Genomic DNA, 10,552 nt, shown 5'->3' with positions numbered 1-10,552 from the left:
GTATATATATATATATATATATATATATATATATATATGCATAAGTTAAACATCTACACTGTTTTATATATTTTCACACTTCCATTCATGGCATGTAATTGTAATTATTAGGTGTGTCGTTTCTGGTTTTGTGAAGTCGAGCTTATCAAAAGTGGTGCTGATGCAGAGTTATTTAACCAAGTATCCCCAATAATAACAGGGCAAAATTAAAGTCATAATCAGTGTGGAGATTATGCAGAATTCTCAGTAGTTCGGCAAGGTTTTCTTTTTCTTTTCTCTTTAGCTTTATGTTAACATCTGCTTGGTAACTAGTTTCCGCTACAGTGCATATTTTCTGTTCATTGTCCCTGTTCATTATGACTGGTGTATTTTCCTTACTTTTGCAGAGTTTTTAACAACAACACACCACCAATATTCTTCATATTGCTTTCAAATTTTGGCGCAGGGCCAGCAATTCCGGGGCAGTGGTTAAGATGATTATATCGACCCCAGTGCTCAACTTGTACTTATTTTACCAACCCGATAGGATGAAAGATTAATTCGACCTCGGCAGAATTTGAACGGACGAAATGCCGCTAAGATATTTTACCTGGTATTCTAGCGCCTTAAACCAGAATCCTTCATATTACGGATTGTTTTAGCCATATGTATGTATGTATCTATGGTCTCTTTCTTTTTAATTTTAGGGGAAATTTTGACTGGCCACTTACCTGGTAGCAAGGCTGTGAAAGAAAGTTTCTACTTTTAACAATGAACTTTTAAATCTTAAGGTCTTGCTGACTTTCATAGTTTCAGATATCATAATCATGTGTGTATGTATGGATGGATGGATGGATGCATGCATGCATGTATGTATGAATATATGTTGATATGTATTTATTTATTTATGTGTTTCAGCCAAGTGGCTGCGGTCATGCTGGTGCACCACCGTGATGTATGTATGATTTTCTTTGTGATATTTTGCAGTGTTATTCCTTCGTAAAATTCAAGCTGAACAATAACAAAGAGACAAAGCCCGTTTGTTTAAGTCAAGATAGCGCTTGCATTTTGTTGATACGTGAATGACTGTATGCATATATATAAGTGCGTATTTAGATAAAATTGCACTTATGTATGTATGTTTTCGTTCTTTTCAATCTTTGAATTCATCCGTTAAAATCGGGGCTGGTATCTTACTAAAAAAACAATATTACATCACTAGAACCTAGACATCACATAAAAATCTTGCATAGTTTTGTAGTTTCATTTACAGATTGAATTCACAGACTACTTCGTTCCCTTTGAAGACCTTTTTGATAGCCTTTCTCTTTGATGGTTTTTCTCTTTGAATAGAAACTCTAAATTTCAAAGATCAGTGCTTAAACATTTAGCAACGTAATCAAGTGTACCGTTGATTATAGGTAGAAATATGAATTTATAATTTAGGTGGGGAAGTTGTTAGCTTCAGGGCATTTGTCCATAAAATCTCGTTCACCTCCAGAATAGTAGTTAGATTTTTTGTTTTGTTTCTTTTCTTTTCTTTAGCAGCCAACTATGTTGAGACTAGTGTGTTTATACATGACAAAGGTTGTAATGACAAACTTCCACTGTTACTCTTTGTATTAAAATGTGTTAATACATTTTAGTCTTAATAGAAAATTTTAGAATTTACACCAGAGTAGCTTTTCCTATTGCTGGAATTATTTAAGCCAGATCATCATCCTTTGTATGAAGGGTATACCTTATGATATTTTGATTGTGTACGTGTTGAGTAAGCAATCTTTGAACATGTATAAGTGAATATTTCCGTTGTTGCTTAGCACCAAATCAGTTTTACTCGAGCACACCTATGATCAACGTCATTTACACAATAATCATCTTATTTTTTTAAATAATTGTTAATCATTGATTACATTGGCTAATGTGATGTCTTTTGTTGTAGTTTTTATGATGGCCAGATATGGTTTTAACATAACTTTGGTCGCTATATCTAGCAGATCAAGTTCCTGCCTTGCTGATGTGTGAATGTTGTTGTTGTTTAACTGCCAGGTTAGCTCTCTGGTTGAGCAGGCATCATGTAGAGACTCCCTCGATAGTTCGGGTAAGTGCGTATATGTGTGTATATATGTGTATATGCCCGTTGTTTCTAGTGGGTGTTTCAATAACTAATCTAAGTTGTCCCTGGGGAGGATTAAATTACTTACTCACAGAGATGTTGCTAGTGCTGTAGAATTTAAAATAAACTTCTTATGGGCTGAGACTGCAATTCAAAAGAAATACAAACTTCCGGTAGTCTGAGTTTGTATTCAAACGAATTATGATTTCTTCAAAACACACATTTTTTTCTACCATAATAGTAAGGAAAAGAAATACAAATTCACCAAAATATTTCTCAAATATAAAGAATCTAAAAGTTGATATTTCCAGCTAACATCGGAGTTTCTGTCTGTTTGTGGCTAAATTTCTCTTAAATCATACAGTGTCATCGAACAAAGGAAATAAAATGGTGAAGAATGTTGTTCGAGTTACACTAATTCGAAATAAAAAAAATGGAGGATATGGTCACAACTGGAACGTCTTTGATAATAAGTCTACTTAGAGGGGGCTATGTTGGAATAAAAAAAATAATTAAGAAATTGCATCTAAAACACTTGAAAGGATTTATGATAGATCAGTATGCTAACAAAAGTACTTTTGAGACAAATTTCCTTTTAAAAATAATATACAAAATTTCGTTGGGAATCAGGTAAATTTAGTCATGGCAATATCGTACACAGAGATTGTGTAAGTTGCTTTACATAACAACAGTTTGTATATTACGTACTGGAGTTTTTAGTTGCGAAATCGAATCCTCTATCAAGGTGACACAATGATCACTTGAAGCTTTTAAGCGTCATGCAAAATTCTTGGTCGTATTTAGTTGAGATCCTTTATGCTCTGAGCGCAAATCTCATCAGTGCTGACTGACTTTCATTCTTCTATAGTTAAACAAAAAATACCAACCGCACTTCCTTCATGCTTTCTGGTATTATGCCTATGTAAGAAATTTTATATGGGTGATGTATTGTAGAATTATCACAGCAGTATTTATTCTGAAAATTTACCTTTCACCTATTTGTGATCGATTACGTGCAACCCCACTACTATGGTCTATATTTATCGGCCATAGTATCGACCAACCCTTTCTCTTCAAAGCTGGCCTAGTATCTAAATTAGAAACAGGCCAGCTGGCTGAATCGTTACATCATCGGAAAAATAGCTTGCGGTATTTCTTCCGTCATTACGCTCGGAGTTCAAATGCCACTGATATCGACTTTGCCTTTCATCCCTTCGGGGTCGATAAAATAAGTACTAGTTGAATACTGGAGTCGCTGTAATCTCCTACCCTCCCCCAAATTTCAGACAGTGTGCCTATAGCAGAAAGGATGATTACTACTACTACTACTACTACTACTACTACTACTACTACTACTACTACTACGAGGTCGTTTCCCGTCACTATGCAGCCGGTAAAAATATATGTCAGTCATGCACATACCTTCATAAATTGTTCAAAGTGAAAGTGTTTTTTTAGTCTGTGTTGCGCTGTCTATATGCTGAAAGACAGAAAACACACACACACACACACACACACACACATACACACAAACAACCAAAAAATAACTTTATATATATACATAATTGTGTGTGTGTGTGTGTGTGTGTGTGTGTGTGTGTGTGTGTGTGTGTGTGTGTGTATGCATACATAGCTTTCTTTTGGAGTCTGCGCTGTTGCATTGACAGACTTTCCCTCCCTTCCTTAGTTATCTCCCTTCCTTAAACTTTCTTTACTTAAGATCTGATAAACCCTTAAAGATGGTTTGTATATCAATGACATGAATGATATCAGTTGATTGAAATTTTTGAACACATTGTATTACACATGTAAGACACTACTGTGATTGATTGATTGATAGATAGATAGATAGATAGACAGATAGATAGATAGATAGATAGATAGATAGATAGATAGATAGATAGATAGATAGATAGCTATAATTGAGTTCACATGATCACATTTTGCAGATGTGCATTAGTATCATTTGAAAATAGCTCCAATATATTGCACCAACCAAAGGCCAGAATAAACCTCGGCTTGACTTAAATTCACAACAGGAGATGAACGAAATTAATAAAATTGCAGAGTATTTAGTCAGTTTCTAAACTACCTATGATAATTCTATTTCTTTCTCTGCATACACAATTAAAAAAAAAATAGAAGGTGGGAGATGCGGGAGTTGCTGCTACATTTGACTACGTTGAAATACATAAATGCAATCACGATATTAAAAACATAAAGATAAAAAAACACATGAAAAGCAAAAGCAGGAATGTTAACCATACATAATATTAGTTTGAGAATAAACATTGTTTATTTTATTTATGGTTTTTTCCTCTCTTTTTTGTTTTGTTTTGTTTTTTTCCGTTATACACCAAATAGTTAAATGATATGTTTTGGCTTTTATGAGTCATTTGGGAATATTCTTCATTCGATGAATAATTGATCACATCCGTAATAGCGAACCATTTATAATATCTAATGAGACATAGAGCAACAGGAGACATTGATTCTAATAGAACTATTAAAATCGGCTTCTGTTTTACTTTATATTTTTTGCATAGTTTTTATGGGTTTTCTTGTTTTGTTTTTACATCGGTTGTGTTTTTACCAATGAATTACGATGTTGTTGCGTGTAGAAGCTTGTTTGGTATTACTACGATACCAAGGTGATGGCGAAGATGGCTGAGAGGGAAAAGCACCGAACTACCCACTTTATTGTGCTTCTCTTTGGGCATGTTGCTAGCAGCCAAAGTTCAAATCCCATTTGGAATATGTTTTCTTTTTCTTCTTTAATTCCTCTGGAATTGGATTTATTTATTACTAATTGGTTACTAATTAGTTATAAGAGCCAACTACGGAGCTCCTTTGTTGCCATTCGATCTGCTACAAACAGCAACTAAATTCTCGTCAAACAACATTATATCTTTAAAATGAAATGGCGCCCTAGATGATATAGCTTTGGAAACATTATCAGCTAATATGATGAAAAGCCCATGTCTGAAACGCTTTGATCATGGATCTACTCCATCAAGGCTAAACAATAACAACCAATTATATTCCGATATTTATCATATTATCAGTTTCACTTTCTTCAAGGGATGGTTATGTAACTTGGAAGTTCGCTTCGCAATTCCATCCTACTACGCAACACTTTGGGTTAGTGTTTTCTAACAACGCCGCGGTTTGATCTAAGCCTTGTTAAGGAAATTGGATGGGTGGAAGCTGCTTGGAAGTCCGTTGGATGTGCTTCACATATTCTTGGTTGTCACCAGGATTAAGCCCATTACCTGATTATGTTTCTGTCGAGTTTTCTCCCCTCCCTTATTAGTACTTATCTCGAATGCCCTTCAAAAGGATCATATTTCCTGCCCCTACTTCTTCCTCTGACAAAGCTTTGAAACGAATAGGCCTTAATAAGTACATAAGTATAGAAATAACATTATTATGATAATAGAATTTTTGATATGTGACAGTTTTTGAACCAGCAGTCTTGATGAGAGAGTGTATCCAATATACTATTTACTTCGGGCCCGTCACTATCACAAAAAGAAAGAAGATAGAACTCCAGACAACGCAGTTCTATTTGATTTTAATAAGTGGTAGATATAGTTGTGTATGTGCGCATGTGTAATAGCGAGTGTCCAAATCGCTGTTCTATATGGTACAGCCATTCTGGAATTTAAGCAACAGGTCCTCGCAATGTTTTACAGAAAATTCTCTCTTTGATTATCCACGCTAGTATGTATACGTTGTTTGGCCCCTGACTAATCTTGGTCAAGCAAACCAATGAGCAAAGACATTCAAGCGTGACCATCACGTTGTTGTAGGTTTATCTTGAAATAAATTGTCTCTTTTTTTTTATATGGAGTTTAATTTAATGGAGATTTCTTTATTATTGTTTCTGGTGGGTTGTAAAAAAATAGTGTTAATTTTTGTGTGTTTTCGTTATCAAACGGGCTGCCTCTACCTGGTCGATTAGCCCGCTGGAAATGGCAACCGAATTTCCTTCTAAACACACCTTCCGCTTTTAAAAACGGGAAATACACACAGAGTCAAGTATGTAGCTTCAATGAGATTACACGATTTGCAAGAAAAAACAAATCATCCAGAAATCACACCCTAAAGTCTTATTAAAGAGGAAGGACATACCGAACTAAAGAGCTTCCACATGATTACTCGGTCAGATAGAAATAGCAGCCAAATCGTACCCTGGCGTTTTGAAAAGAGATAAACTCATTAAATGATGCAGTCTTAGATGGACAAAGGCCCAGATTGCGAGACATTTGCGGCTGCTGTTCAGTCTGCGTAGTCGACCCAGCCGTTAGAAATATCTAGCAGTCTCAAACCACACCTTAACGTCTAAAAAGAAATAAAAACACGGATGTGCGCAGTACAAAAATATGGCCGTAAATCTATGTTGAAATAAAAACAAGTCAACCAAGATTAGAACGTCTTCGATCATAAATCTGCTCAGTCAGTGTCCATTTAGGCCTAAATAACAATTTCGTGTTAATTAGTGACAAATCTGCAAGATTTTACTAACACAGCACTGCACCGATTACCTTTACATTGAAAGACAACACTTTTACACAGTTTAACCAGCAAGTCAACGAGGTAGCTCTGTAAGTAGTCGTCGGTCAGCTGGAAATAACTGCTAGATCTTCTTCAAATTCTTTTTATCATCCTAAAAAATAGGAACGATGCATTTGGTAATATAGTTCCCGATGTGTAAAAGAAAACGTTATATCACGGCTTGCATGATTTTATTTTATAACTATCACTGTACTACGGAAATAGTTTATAAGTCATACCCAATACAGACACACTAACACACAAATATATACAATGACAGTACCACAAAACAACGAGGTAGACTTCATATGGTCAACTGGTCTGCAAGAAGCAACCACCAAGTCACACTAAAATTGCACTCTGCTGTCTTGAAAATGGCTGAACACATTGGAAAATGTAGTTTAAGATCCCCAATGAATGAGAGAAGGGTGGAATGTTCGGTGTTGGGTTGCTAAATGGCAACAAAGAATTTTATATGACAAAGCCTCCATTTTTAGCTTCTCTCTTGAGCCAAGAGAGAACGCAAACTATAACCTCGGCAACAGCTACCGTTATATCTAATGAACACGATCACTTTTAAATGCTAGAATTAAATAAAGCGAAGCTGGATAAATGTGTGTGTGTGTGTGTGTGTGTGTGTGTGTGTGTGTGTGTGTGTGTGTGTGTATCGTTGTTATTTAGCCTCATCGCTCTTCGAGCAGACTTATAATCAATGGAGTTACACTCCCGGTTACGCTGTATTTTATTTTCAGACTAAATGTTGCTAATTTTACATAATCTGTGTACTTCCTTTATTTAAGACGTTAAGGTGAGATTTGAAAGAGATATTTCACTACTATTTCTAGCATCTCGATAAATTCATATATCATGTCGTCATTGCAATATCCTGTCTCCTTCCGGAATCAATTTCATTATAAGTGATATTCCAGCGAAAGTCTTAAAATAGAAAAGCAATTTATTTTGTCAAGAGAAAACAATTTCGTATTTAGTTGAAATAAATATGAATTAGCGTGATGGGTTGTTATAGTTTCTGCTCAAGGCCTAAAATACGTGACGTTGTACCTTGATTATAAATCATTATTACGTTTAATATTTTCATCCTGAGTTCAAATCCATTCGAGTTTAATTTTGCTTCACCCATCCAGGATGGGTAAAATCAAAGTTTGAGGTACTAAGCTTAACATTTTCGAGGAGGAATCAAGTCAACTTCATGCTCAACTGGTACTTATTTTATTGAGGTTAATAAATTGATACCTGAAATCGATTATATATCTCCAATCCAAATGTCTCGCTGTCTTTCAGAGCCTTGGTTGTGTGGCAAGAAGCTTGTTTGTCAACCTTATAGTTCTGAGTTGTCTCACTGCGTGGCACATCGGGCAAGTGTCTTCTGCTATTGCCTCGAGCAGATCAAAGCCTTGTTTGTGGATTTGATGGAGATTACTGAAAGAAAGCGGTAACTGAACGATTCTGCCAGCTCACTGCCTTAAATTAGAGGGAGATATTAAAGTATGTATTGAGAATGTGGAGAAAATGTATGTAGCTGACTGGATTGTTATACCATTTAATTTGGAAGCAGAGAATGCACTCATTGAAACTTTTATGATATGTGTGTATGGATATCGAAGCTAAATCATTGTTCGAAATCAAAACCATCAGTAACTATTAGAACACTAAGTAATTGTGTCTGATGGGGAATGGCTTAGTAGATTACAAATAAGCCAATGGTCGAATGGTGCTTTATTACGTTTGAGGGATTTGAACTCATAACTTTAAAAAACTGGAACAAATAGCGCAAAACATTTTTCTTGGTGCATTTACTGCTCTCAAAAGCAATGTAAATATTTTTTTATAATTTTAGCACAAGGCCAACAATTTTGTGTAGATTGATCAAGTCGATTAAATCGACACCGATATTTGAGTGGTAATCTATTTTACCGACTTTAAAAGGAAAAGTTGACCTTGGTAGTATTTGAACTCAGAACGTAACGATCCGAAAGAAACATCGTTAAGTCTTAGACGCTAACAAGTCTGCCAGCTTGCCGCGAGCGATGTAAATAATTCTTACTACTATAGACACAAGGCCTGAAAATTAGGTGGGGGATAGTCGATTACTTTGACCCCAGTATTTGACTGGTACTTTTATATTATCGACTCAGAAAAATGAAAGGTAAAATTGACCTCAGCAGAATTTAAATTCAGAAGGCAATTCCGGAAAAAATGTCGCTAAGCATTTTGTACAGTGTGCTAATGATTCTGCCACTTTGTTGCCTGATGCAATGTAAATAGTGTTACCAAATACCCTAAATTTAGTGCAGAATGAGCCATATTTAGCTTAATCCAGTTCGTACAAGGTTTTAGCTATTCAAATGTAGTAATAAAAGGAAGTCAGAAAAACAGATTGGCCCTAGAAGAGCGTGATGACATGCCACAAAAACTCATTAATCTTCTACTACATAAATGCAGTTTCTACTGTACATCAAAGACTTCCCTCCCATTAATGATGTCAATTCAATAAAAAGCCATGTTAATTCATTTTAATGTGTTTAATATTACCTATATTGTTTATGGAGTTTTTCCATACTTTTATAATTATTATCAATATTATTATTATTATTATTATCATTATTATTATTATTTCTTTTAAAATTTTCTCTACTTACCTGAGGTGCATGGTAGATCAAGAATTCAGTTTAGGAATCGCTGGTGAAAAAAGTTTGGAAACACTTGCTTACGAGAATCACAACCACCATCTTATAGAACAATGGCATATTGGATAATATTGTTTGGTTTGTGTATTGTGCTTATGGGGCTTGTGGGATAGTCACAGTTAGAAAGCCTTTAATTATATGGACCTGTTCGATCACGACAGACCTGGGGTTAAACAACAGCTACAGTATGAAGAACAACAATGCCAATATTGCTAGAATAGAACAAATGTTGTAAAGTATGTGGACGTAAGCTCTCAGCAATCAAAGTCTCAAAGAAAAATTTATGTGTATACGTATGGCATGCGTGCGCCTGTATGTGTATTCGGCACTGTGTGTATAAATATGTAGATTGATTTAGCTGTCATTGTCAAGTGATGTTCCACTAAAAATAACTGCGTCATAGTTATTTAATCATCTCCCACCCTCGCAAACACTTTTCTCCCACGTTGTTTCTTTTCTTTTCTCTCCTCTTTTTTTTTATCTTTCCATTTGATCTCTGATTGCCGATTGTTTGCAGAAATATGAAATGTACACATAACATGAAGAGAGCTTTTATTAGATATTGCCCAAAGCTTCAGGCATGTAACAAACATAATTGGTATTTTATGATGATATTCGGTTGTAAATATAAAATAAAATAAAATAAAGCTAACATCTAATCGGTTGCGCTATTAAGATATACTCTGCAAATCAATACCGTGGGTGCAGGCATAGCTATATGGTAGAGGAGCTTGCATCGCAACTACGTGGTTTGGGATTCAATCCTACTATGTGCCAGCTAAGGCAAGTGTTTCTACTACAGCCCACTGGTCAACCAAAGCCTTTTTAGTCGAAATTTGCTAGATAGAACCTTTACGGAGCATGACGACATAGTTCGTCGCCGATTGGAACGTGCTGTAAGTATTGAGAGTGTGAATCCTACGATACATAATATATACAGAAAGGCTGCCTCGCTTGTTCTATACTCTTTACTCCTTACTCTTTTACTCTTTTACTTGTTTCAGTCATTTGAATGCGGCCATGCTGAAGCACCGCCTTTAGTCGATCAAATCGACCCCAGGACTTATTCTATCGGTCTCTTTTGCCGAACCGCTAAGTTACGGGGATGTAAACACACCAGCATCGGTTGTCAAGCGAAGTTGGGGGGACAAACACAGACACACAAACACACACACACACACACACACACACA

The sequence above is a fragment of the Octopus bimaculoides genome, chromosome 6 (assembly GCF_001194135.2).
Source record: "Octopus bimaculoides isolate UCB-OBI-ISO-001 chromosome 6, ASM119413v2, whole genome shotgun sequence".
Lineage (NCBI taxonomy): Eukaryota > Metazoa > Mollusca > Cephalopoda > Octopoda > Octopodidae > Octopus > Octopus bimaculoides.
This window is presented reverse-complemented; position numbering follows the sequence as displayed.